Raw genomic sequence first — 10,539 nt, 5'->3', positions numbered from 1 at the left:
CATGTAGGTCATACCCACATCAGGGGCTCGCGTTTTTCATTTTTCTAGGTGGCGCTACTGAGCCAATTTTCCCTTGATATTTCTGAGGACATTAAAATACGTAAATTTTCACCAGACCTGACGCGTGTGCAAAATTTCATGAGTTTTTGAGCATGTTTAGGCCCTCAAAAGGCCGATTCATTTGCCGTAATAATAATAATAATAATAATTAAAGCTGCAAGCAGCGTTATGAGGGCCCTCGCACCCCCGGCACGTCGAGCCACGCCCAGCACCTACAACCAGCACATCCGATCTGATGTCACATTGATGGAATTCATGCATTTAACCACCAGCTCAAATTTAATCTCATTCAATCATGATTATAGTCGTCCCACTAGGTAGCGCTCTAACCATTAATGACAAATGGCATAACAAACATTTCCGAGCTTGAGTCTTATCATAACTGCGACCTTTGGGAGAGATTGGACATTGTGTTTTTGAGTGACAGCAGATTACTGCTTTGTGGCAAGTGATTGAAACTCCACGTGCCGCCATGACCACCCCGTTTCCCTGAACATAAAATGCTTCACAATTTAACATCACAAAGATCTTTACATTCCACACACTGGGGATCGCGGCAATATGATAAAATCCCTTGGAGGAGTTCGTCAAAGTATGAGGCCTGAAAAGAGGGGAAAATGTCGCCAAAATTACACATTAATTTTAAAATGGCTGACTTCCTGTAGGATTAGGGATATTGCTTCAAGAGACTTTTTTGTACATCTTGATATCTCCTATAAGCTTACCAGGTTTCAGACTCATACATAAAACACAGAGCAGGGGCTGATGTTTTGAAATTTTGTAGGAGGCGCTATGGAGCCATTTTGCACTATTCACGGAAGGTGATCACATAACAAGAAAGCCCTCATCACATTAGAGGTGTACGCCAAGTTTCACGACATTTTAAACTTTCCAAGCCCCTCAAAAGAAACTTCATTGTTCATGGTGTACCACGTTGCCACCAGGGTGCGCCGTTCAGTTTAAAGTCACAATTTTCTCACTGAAGCATCATGAGGGACTGATGGTGACATTCACCGCTTTTGAGGTGGCCACGACGGACCTGTGAAAATCAGTACAACAAAATGAAAGACATGACATTTCCTCTTCCCACTAGGTGGCGCTCTATGTGTTCCTGACAATGGGCACATCAATCTGTTCAGGACGGGTCTGACATCATCCCTGTAAAGTCTGGTACTGATCAGACTGGATTTGATTGAGTTATACTAATTTGTTTTTTCATGGCGAGACGTCAAAGTTCGCCATGCTGCAGGGGTCACACCCTTCCGCGAAAACTCACAGTTTTCACTGTAACCCAAGACCAACTCCTTAGGGCTTTCCTGGAGAAATTTGAGGCTGCAGATGTCACCCATCACAATACTGTACCCCAAAGTGTAAAACATGACATTTCCTGTTCCCACTAGGTGGCGCTGTCTCTAATGTCAAATATGGCAGTTGAAATATGTTCAGGGGTGGAGCCTTATCATATCTGTGCGCTTTGGTCCAGGTCAGACCATGTATGACAGAATGAGAGACAATAAGATTTTCATGGCGAGCCATCGAAATTCGCCGTGGCACCACGGCTTCACCGTATCGCGAAAACTCAAAAGCTCCGCAATTTAACATGGCCCAGGTGTGTAGTTGAAACTGACCAAATATGAAGCTTATACGACCAAATCCCAAGGAGGAGTTCGAAAAAGTTCAAGGCATGGAAATGGCAAAATTAGAGCCAAAATGTCACCTTCACTTCCAAATGGCGGACTTCCTGTTGGGTTTGCGTCAATGGGCCCACTGACTTTTTTGTTCGTCTTGGCATGGTACACATGTGTGCCAGATTTCATACATGTAGCTCAAACGATGTGTTCGTAGGGCTGCATTTAACAGGGCATAGGTGGCGCTGTAGAGCCATTTCCCAGTGCTCATATGTGAAACCATTAAAATACAAAATTTTTCACCAGACCTGACATGTGTGCAAAATTTCATGAGTTTTGGAGCATGTTAAAGCCCTCAAAAAGGCAATTCATTTCGGTAAAAAAAAAAAATAAAAAATAAAAAAAAAATAATAATAATAATAATAATAATAATAATAAACGGAGCAGATACAATAGGGCCTTCGCACTCTCGGTGCTCGGGCCCTAAAAAGAAAACAAATGACAAACTGAAAGGGTGTAGGTTGAAGCTATAGCTTATGCAACATTCAGTTCAATTCAATTTTATCTATACAGCTTTGGTGACAGTGGGAAGGAAAAACTCCCTTTTGACAGGAAGATGCCTCTGGCAGAACCAGGCTCAGAGAGCGGCGGCCATCTGCTGCGACCGGTTGGTGTGAGACACGGAAGACAGAATAAAAGACATGCTGTGGAAGAGAGCCAGAGATTAATAACAAGTATGATTGAGTGCAGAGAGGTCTATTACCACATAGTGAGTGAGAAAACTGACTGAAGAAGAAATACTCAATGCATCATGGGAATCCCCCAGCAGTCTAGACCTATTGCAGCATAACTGAGGGAGGATTCGGGGTCATCTACACTGATATAAAAAAAAAAAAACCACACAGAAAACATTAAATCAACTGTCTTCACACCCAACATTTATCACAATCCTGAATAGTTATGTCAGCATCTTGGTTAGGTCTTGTTTGCAGATTAGCATTAGCTAGTTTTCCCATCCAGGAGGTGTAGCTTTCCATTGAACAGTGTTTCATAACCACTGACAGGAGCTTCTTTTTAATATCCTAGTAAAGTATGTTGGATAAGCCAACCTGTAAGACTCTGCCAATGATGTGCTTTAAGTACCAGCTATCCTATACAGCATCATCTTTAATCCTTCACACTTACATTTAATAATATTAAGTGAAGCACACGGACAGATCTTAAACTCTTGACCAAAAAAAGGGAGCAGCACATTTAAATCTTTGTCATGTTTAAAGTTGTCCTTCAACCATGTTCAAGGCGAATGCAAAATCTCTAACCCAGCACTTCAAAAGGGTGTCCAAAAAAACAGGGCCCAGTGCGAGTGTGAAATGGAATAAGGGGTCTAATGAACAGCAGCACACTCCACTCGCTGTGATTTGTCACTGTCCGCCTCACTCCTCTGCAGCCTCAGTCAGTGTACAGTTTCATATCAGTTTCAAAGGAATCAAGGAGCAGTCGTCTTCATTTTTCTTATCTCCACTCAGGATCATCTGCACAGCAAGCAATTTGCAGTGTTTGTATAGGAAAGCCACCTCACTGTATGATCCCCATCTGAACCTATCAAAGGTCAGATTGTTATTTAAATGACTTCAGTTAATTTAAATTGGTTGCTTTGTGTAACCTCCATCTGATAATCTGTCCCTGGAAATACTGCATAATAACAGGCACAGCCAAGCTGGCAAGGTATTTGAAGTTTTAAATAAATCACACAGATTTTAGCTACAGACTACAGAAGTCAACTAAAATGCATTTGAATTGGTACTTCTCATGGCTTTGTGTTGGTTTCAGCATTTTCTCAAAATCAGTCAAATATCAGTAACCCCTCTAGTGCAAAAAATATGTGATAGTTCATTAAGCATATAAATGTCTGATTATCTTGCCAATTTTTGCATTATACACACATATCCAATCCCTTTGTTGTCTTACAAATAACCGAAGCAATTAATGAATGAAATTTATGGCTTCTGTGCCAGTGCTGTGTTATTTTGGCATTCCTATTTGCGGTTTGTGAGATGAAAAGGCAGAGAACTGGCCAATTCCCCTCTGGACTCCCATAAAAATATTCTGGTTTTTCCATATTTCCATTAACATAACTCGGCTATAAACAGGCCTGTGTCCTGAGGAATAAACAGTTTTTAGTTTCCCTGCTTATTTCTTGATGGGGGTGGGGGTTAAAAACTTGCACTGTCTCGCTGGAGCTCGGGGGGTACTGATCAAAGACTTTTTAATGATGCAGCATTGACCCCTGTAGGTCAGCTGTGGTATTGCATGTAGAATGGCAGATATTCCCTGCAATATTTATTGTCTTTAAGTGGTCTTGCTTTATTTGGCTGAGAGGTATTGGCTGTGTAGATTTGTGGCAGATTTTAATTGTCACCTGAACGTCTGTATGTTGCTGTTTATACTATGAATCAAAAACAGAATGCAAAAAGACTCTTATAGTGCTATCCTGGACATTTGTCTATAATTGTGTACAAGCATCATTGTACATATACTAGCAATCTTGCATTATGGTAATTATAGTTTAAAGCAGTGCAGATCTCTAAATGAGAAAGGAACGAAGTGACATTGTCCTGTTTGATTGTGGTGTGGTCAAATACAAACCAATACAAAAACATTAGGCCCAAAAAATGACAGTTGACATTTTCATTTTACAGTTAGGGACACGAGATTGTGGACACTGGTTACATTTTTTGCCTCTGTATGCTACCATAGTGCATTTTAAATCAGGCAGTTAGGATTGGTGTGCAGACTTTCAGCTTTATTTCAAGGTGTTAGACAAAAGTACTCTATCAACTGTCTAGGTATTGCAGCCATTTTTTACACAGTCTCCCATTTTCAGTGCCCCATATGTAATTCGGCTATTGACCAATAAGCAGTTTCTTGGCCAGTTGAGGTCATACTCAATAAAAATTGAACAAATGAAAGATGTGGAGTGGATTCCAACTGCTGTTGAGTGAAAAATTCATTACGAGGTCCAAAGTTACACTAATATGCAAAAACTTTAAGAGCGATGGTGTACAGATGCTAAATTTAAAATGTACATATAAAAAGCTAAAATCCACTAGAGGTAACACTATATAAAAAGCTTATGTAAACCCCAATAATGTTTCATCTGTCTAACACTAATGATATGAAGAGGAAGTCCAAGTAGTAACCCAAAGTTACTATTCCTATAGCAGAATTCAAATACAGATGTAGAATTTAGAATAGGTTGATTATTTTTATTCATTTTTACCTAACTCATATTGCTGTAAACATATACTTATCAGTGCCTAATGGCTGGGTCACACTAGAGTAAAAATAGGATGGCAACCTCCTTGCAACTAGGAAGAAATCATGGTTGTTTGGTGATTGTAAGACATTTTTTTCATTCTGCAACCAATTGCAAGTATTTGTGATGGCAATTTTCAAGTTATATATAAGTAAAGGGTAAATGGACTGGCTCTTATATAACCCTTTTCTACTCTACCGGAGCACTCAAAGCACTCTATACAACTTGCCTCACTCATCTGTTCACACCCCTTCATACAAGCGCTTTTTCTCTATATAGGTGCTTTCCATCTAGCATTCACATTCACTCATACTGTGATGGATACAAAAGAAAGCAAAAGCAAGGTTGTCAAGCACCTAAATCTAGTTAAATCATTTTCCCACAGCAACAACATTTAGAGTTGTCGTTTCACATAATTTAGGATCTGGTTGGAGTCTGAACGTAAGCAATTAATATGAATTTTGATTGTGCGACAGGCACCAGCTACTGTTTTTCTAGTATTACCCGAGCTTCAACCACCCCCATGCATTTCCACCAGAAAGATTGGTGCCTTTCCCAAAAACCTGGCACCAGCTTGAAATTAGGTTGCAGCCTTTGACGTCAATGGCTACTGCATGACATTCACAGATTTCATGCTGAGATGCAGTCATTAGATTCTGTCTGCTATGGTTTTCTTCCCACAGAACTTATCCAAACTTCTGTTATTAGATTGGTCCTCAAGAAGCACCAAAGCAGATCTGCATCAGTCAAGTACCGACAAAGTGGTTCTATCTTAGCAGCTAAAGATCTAGTTGATAGAGGGCAAAAACAGAGCTAAAAGAGTGTGGATGTTAGACTTGCATTCACCAGTTTGCCAGAAACGTAACTAAAACTGAGCCAATATATTGCTCCATAACAACTAGATGCATGAATAAGCTACTGTTTGCCAAGTTTTGTTCACAGTTTTGATTTTTATGACCCCCAAGTGGGAAATTTTTTTTCTCTTATAGGTTAAAAAGACAAAATAAGGATATGTAGTTGGCTTCCAGCATAAGGCACAACCTAAGAGTATGATTGAAGAGCAAGAGGTAAGTGGAGTGGTGGTAGCTTCTTTTGTTTCATGAAAAGACTAACAAAAAGGTGCATTACTGAGGTCTGCCACTGATGTTATGTGATAAAGTTTAGCTCTTAGGTAGGCTGACCATATTTTCATTTCCAAAAAAGAGGACACTTGGCCCAGTCATGAAGAACTTTAATAATACTGTTTGCTTAAAGAAAATTTTAACATATGTAAACGATGCCTTCTATATGCGGATAATGAATGGTGAAATAAAAAATGTCATATAGGCTTTTACAAGTCAACAATTGCATAAAAGAGGACGGCTGGTCACTCTATCTTAGGTAAATTTCCTATAGTTATTTAGCACTGTGAAAACCACACATGCGATATAAATATAAATTTTCTTACAAGCTGCATTATTAGGGAGTTACCTGTATTTCTTAAACTCCAGCATATATCATTAACCCATGCTTTCCCCATCTGACTAAATCTGGTATGAAAATATTGAAAAAACCTCCTGCATACTTCATCGGTGAGGTACACTGCAGTTTACAGTCCTTCACCCCACAACGACACATTTTGGTTTATTTGGCTAATGCTGGTGAAAATGACATCTCATTTCTCACTGCCCATTTATTTCCTCTTCCTGATATTTCTTCTTGACGAGCAAATAAGGGAGATGGAAAATGGGATGAAGTGAGCATGCGAGGAAACAGCAGGCCCTCACATTAGACTCAGCAACAAGGAGTTACTGGGAAAACTAGCAGAAAACCAGGACGACAATTTAAAACCCAGAAGCATGTTAAACAACTACAGACATGTAATAGATCGACTGTCAGCATTAATGCTTGGCCGTTTCACACACTTGTTATTAGAAAAGAAGGCAGTGTTGTTTTGCTGGCTCTGGCTTCCCCGAGGCATACAATAACCTTTTTGTAGCTCGCTTTTTAAAAGCCTATTCAACTCCAGCCCCTGTTGCCTGCAACCGAAAGCAATGATTTGCTTGTTTAAAAAAAAAAAAAGTACTATTTTACTTCCCTCTTCAACCTGGTTTCTCTACATTTTAGCAAGGATGAGACACGACTGACCCTAAGGACTGCAATCAAGTGTCGGTGAATGAAAAGATGATGATTAGCATTCCATTATCTGTCCTAATTTTAATTTAACTCATGTTCAAACTCGATTGCGCTTTTTGCGTCAGTTCATCCAGGTCAGATCCCGTTTCTGTACCCTTCACGGGAGACACGACGTAGTGCGTGAATGGCTGCTTTGGATTACAGCAGCCCTTCATCTTCTCGTTTGATCTTTATGACCGGGCTTTGACTTTACAATATGTTGATAGATTTTATGAGAGTAGGCACTGTAGTTGCACTGAGCTTTTTTAAGAGTGAAGGAAACAGCCTTTGAACGTCTGAAGTAATCTTATTGAGGGGATTTCACTTTTCTGACATCTGCCTGCCTGAGCTAAATGTTTGGCTAAAAACAGCGCCAAGTATAATTTCATTTCACTTTTATTTTATCTTTCTCCCAGACTTATTTTGCATGCAGCTATCTACAAGGCATCAGGAAAAAAATTAAACACTCCATAAGCGCTCACCATTTTATGTCTAATTATGATCACAAAAGTGCATATGCCAGAATTTTGTATTAATGAACTAGTAGAACTGGTGGTTTGATCCCTGCATGGCTTAACTTGCCCCACGCATGTGGTGATTTCCCCAAGCAGAACATTGGCCCTCAAATAGTTTATAAGGCTCTACTTTATTTTGGAAAACATTCAGGAGAGAACTGCTTACTAAACGGTATAGCTGGATTTCATTAAGATATGATGAAGAGCAATCTGTATTCATGTGTTGTGTCTTGTCTATTTCGTCCGCCAATATTTTTCCAAGTCTGATCAATTGTTTGATTCAGCTTTGTCTTGATTGTTTCTCTTTGGATTCAGTACATTCAGAAAAAATCTACTTAATCCATGTAGACCTTACCACAGAGGTCATTAAATTGGAAAAAAAAACCTGGATAAGCCATATGGAATAATCATCACCTTTCAAATCAATTATGCCTAACCAGTTTTGTTATTTATGGTTTACTTTACTCAAGCATAATTAACATTTCACATATCATTGACTAAAAATTCCAATATTGGAAGAGGGATAGATTTATCTCATATAAGGTAATATATACTCATTGCCTTTAATATTCCAGTTGTGATTAAGTGCATAGACCCTGTTTAAAGACCCATTGTAAGCATTGGAAAAACCCTAGGTGGCGAACCCCAGATGTTGGATTCAAACCCAGGACTTTCTTGCTTTAAACTGGACAGATGGATCAATGGATGGATAGATGAAAAATGGTCAGATTTATTAAAACTAGGCACATGTATGTGTTGGTTTTGGATAAAAAAAAAAAGTATGTAATTAATTTCTGCTGCCCTTTTTTTTCCCTTATGGCGCCACCACATCAGATTAATCTGCATATTAGAGCCCAGTGCTTCTCCTGACACTACTGTCCCCATTTATGATGACTTGAGACTGACACTTGAGAAGACTAGCTCACTTGTTTTGGTTAAAATATTAATACATACTGCAGTTTAACCATGTCTGACAAATTCATGCAAATGGATCTTTCATTTGACCAAAGCAGCCGACAGCCACAAGGCAAAAACCTTAAGATAAATAACATAAGCAGATGAGTATGCTGCCATAAAGAAAATTCAGAGAATATCTTCAAAAGAACCCAGTCATATCTTCTTTTTAATCTTAATATGATATGATGGCAGGATACAAAGTTAAGCAGCCAGCTTTAGAGAATGTTGAACAGGCCGCTACAGAAGTCACTTCAGCTTTCACTTTGCTACTGTATTTGTGGTTCACTTTAACGTCAAAATTAGGCCTCGGATCAGTGACGGCGCATAAGAAACCCATCAGTCAGTATAAGGGAATTAGCTCAAACATAACAACAACTTGATATTTCTATCAAAAGCATCCTGCAAGCTCCTGGCTTAGCTGGTGTAATCAGGTTAGCTAAACATCTCCCGTGAGGAAGTAATCTACTTTGATGCTGCCCGTCTGCTACTGAAACATTAAATCTCTGTCAGGCTATACAGTCTGAGCAGCAACCGCCAGTCCAGCCCACTCTGTAATTCAATTACATATGTTGACTCATGTCCTACTTAGCGTCCAGGCAGTCAACGGCCTGATTACGGAAGCCACAAATTGTCAAATACCAAACCTGAATAAACATTTATGTCTCTCAAAACCAGGAGGGTTGTAATTATGCTCTGTAATGTTATTTCAGAGGACATATGAAGTGTGGTGCAAGAGTTCAGCAACAAACTTCATTTCTCAGATCATCTGCATGGAAATTTGAACAGCTGCTGCAGTTCCAATTCTCAGTGAACTCATTGGACCCTGAACTCTTCCCAGAAGCTATAAACATTTAGGAAATAGAACAATATCAATCCCTGCAAACACAGTGTTTGTAGGATTGGTTACAAAAATTATTTTGGAATTTTTTTTAATGCATCTGGAATAAGCTGGATGTTTTTTTTCAATTTACTGACATTTTCTATCATCTATGTCATGCAGTTACTGAATGTACAGTGTGAACACTGATAGATATCCGAAGTGACCATAAAACTTTTATATACAGCACAGCACATGTGATGTATGCAAGTTAGCCACAATATTAGAACCACTAACTGAAGTATAGGAAATCATCTAATTACAGTTTATCTGTGCAATCCCACCAAAGCTGGAGCGACCAAATCCCAACAAACTAAATGTAGAGCAGAGTATCTTTTCGTGGAAGAATATGGGAAATTCCTTATGATGACAGGTAAACACACACAAACTATTTAGACAGATCAATCATGCTTTATTCCATCGGAATATTTTTTTTTCTTAATTGTTCCCTAAATAACTGCAATTAGTATTAGTGGAGGTTAGACTTTTTTTGATTGTCTTAAGCAATAGTCTTTGTACACTTGTGTACTCCCTTTTTCTATAACACTAATTGTTAAACTGCTAACTGTTACTACTAATGTTAAAGGATTCACTCAGCTTTAACATCACTCTGGGTTCTTGGCTAGCTGTTGGTGCAGATGCTTGCTAAGAATTGAAGTTGGGTTAGCAGGATAATGCAATTGTTTCTATCCAGGATGCAGTTTGCACTTCACAATCGGGCTCTCATCTTTTTGTGCAATAAAAATAAAGTAACACTAGCGTCTATGTCCCCGCTGTAGACTGTTACACTATTTCCTCCTCTGGCACAGGAACTGGACAAGCTGATTGCAGAGCAAAGGCAAGCAGACTAACTATTCCAAGAGAACTTAATCAGTTCCCGATTCCCATCCGTAGGCCCCACCCCACAACCCACGCCAAAGTCCCCACTTACACAGGTGCTGTTTCCATGCTTGTGAGCCATTTTGGTAGCAACTGGTGTACGTGTTCACAGTAATGGTTGCTTTTAATGTCGAGACTGCTCAGTGTATATAC

Source organism: Pelmatolapia mariae, linkage group LG2, assembly GCF_036321145.2.
Source record: "Pelmatolapia mariae isolate MD_Pm_ZW linkage group LG2, Pm_UMD_F_2, whole genome shotgun sequence".
NCBI classification, from domain to species: domain Eukaryota; kingdom Metazoa; phylum Chordata; class Actinopteri; order Cichliformes; family Cichlidae; genus Pelmatolapia; species Pelmatolapia mariae.
Note: the sequence above shows the minus strand (reverse complement) of the source record.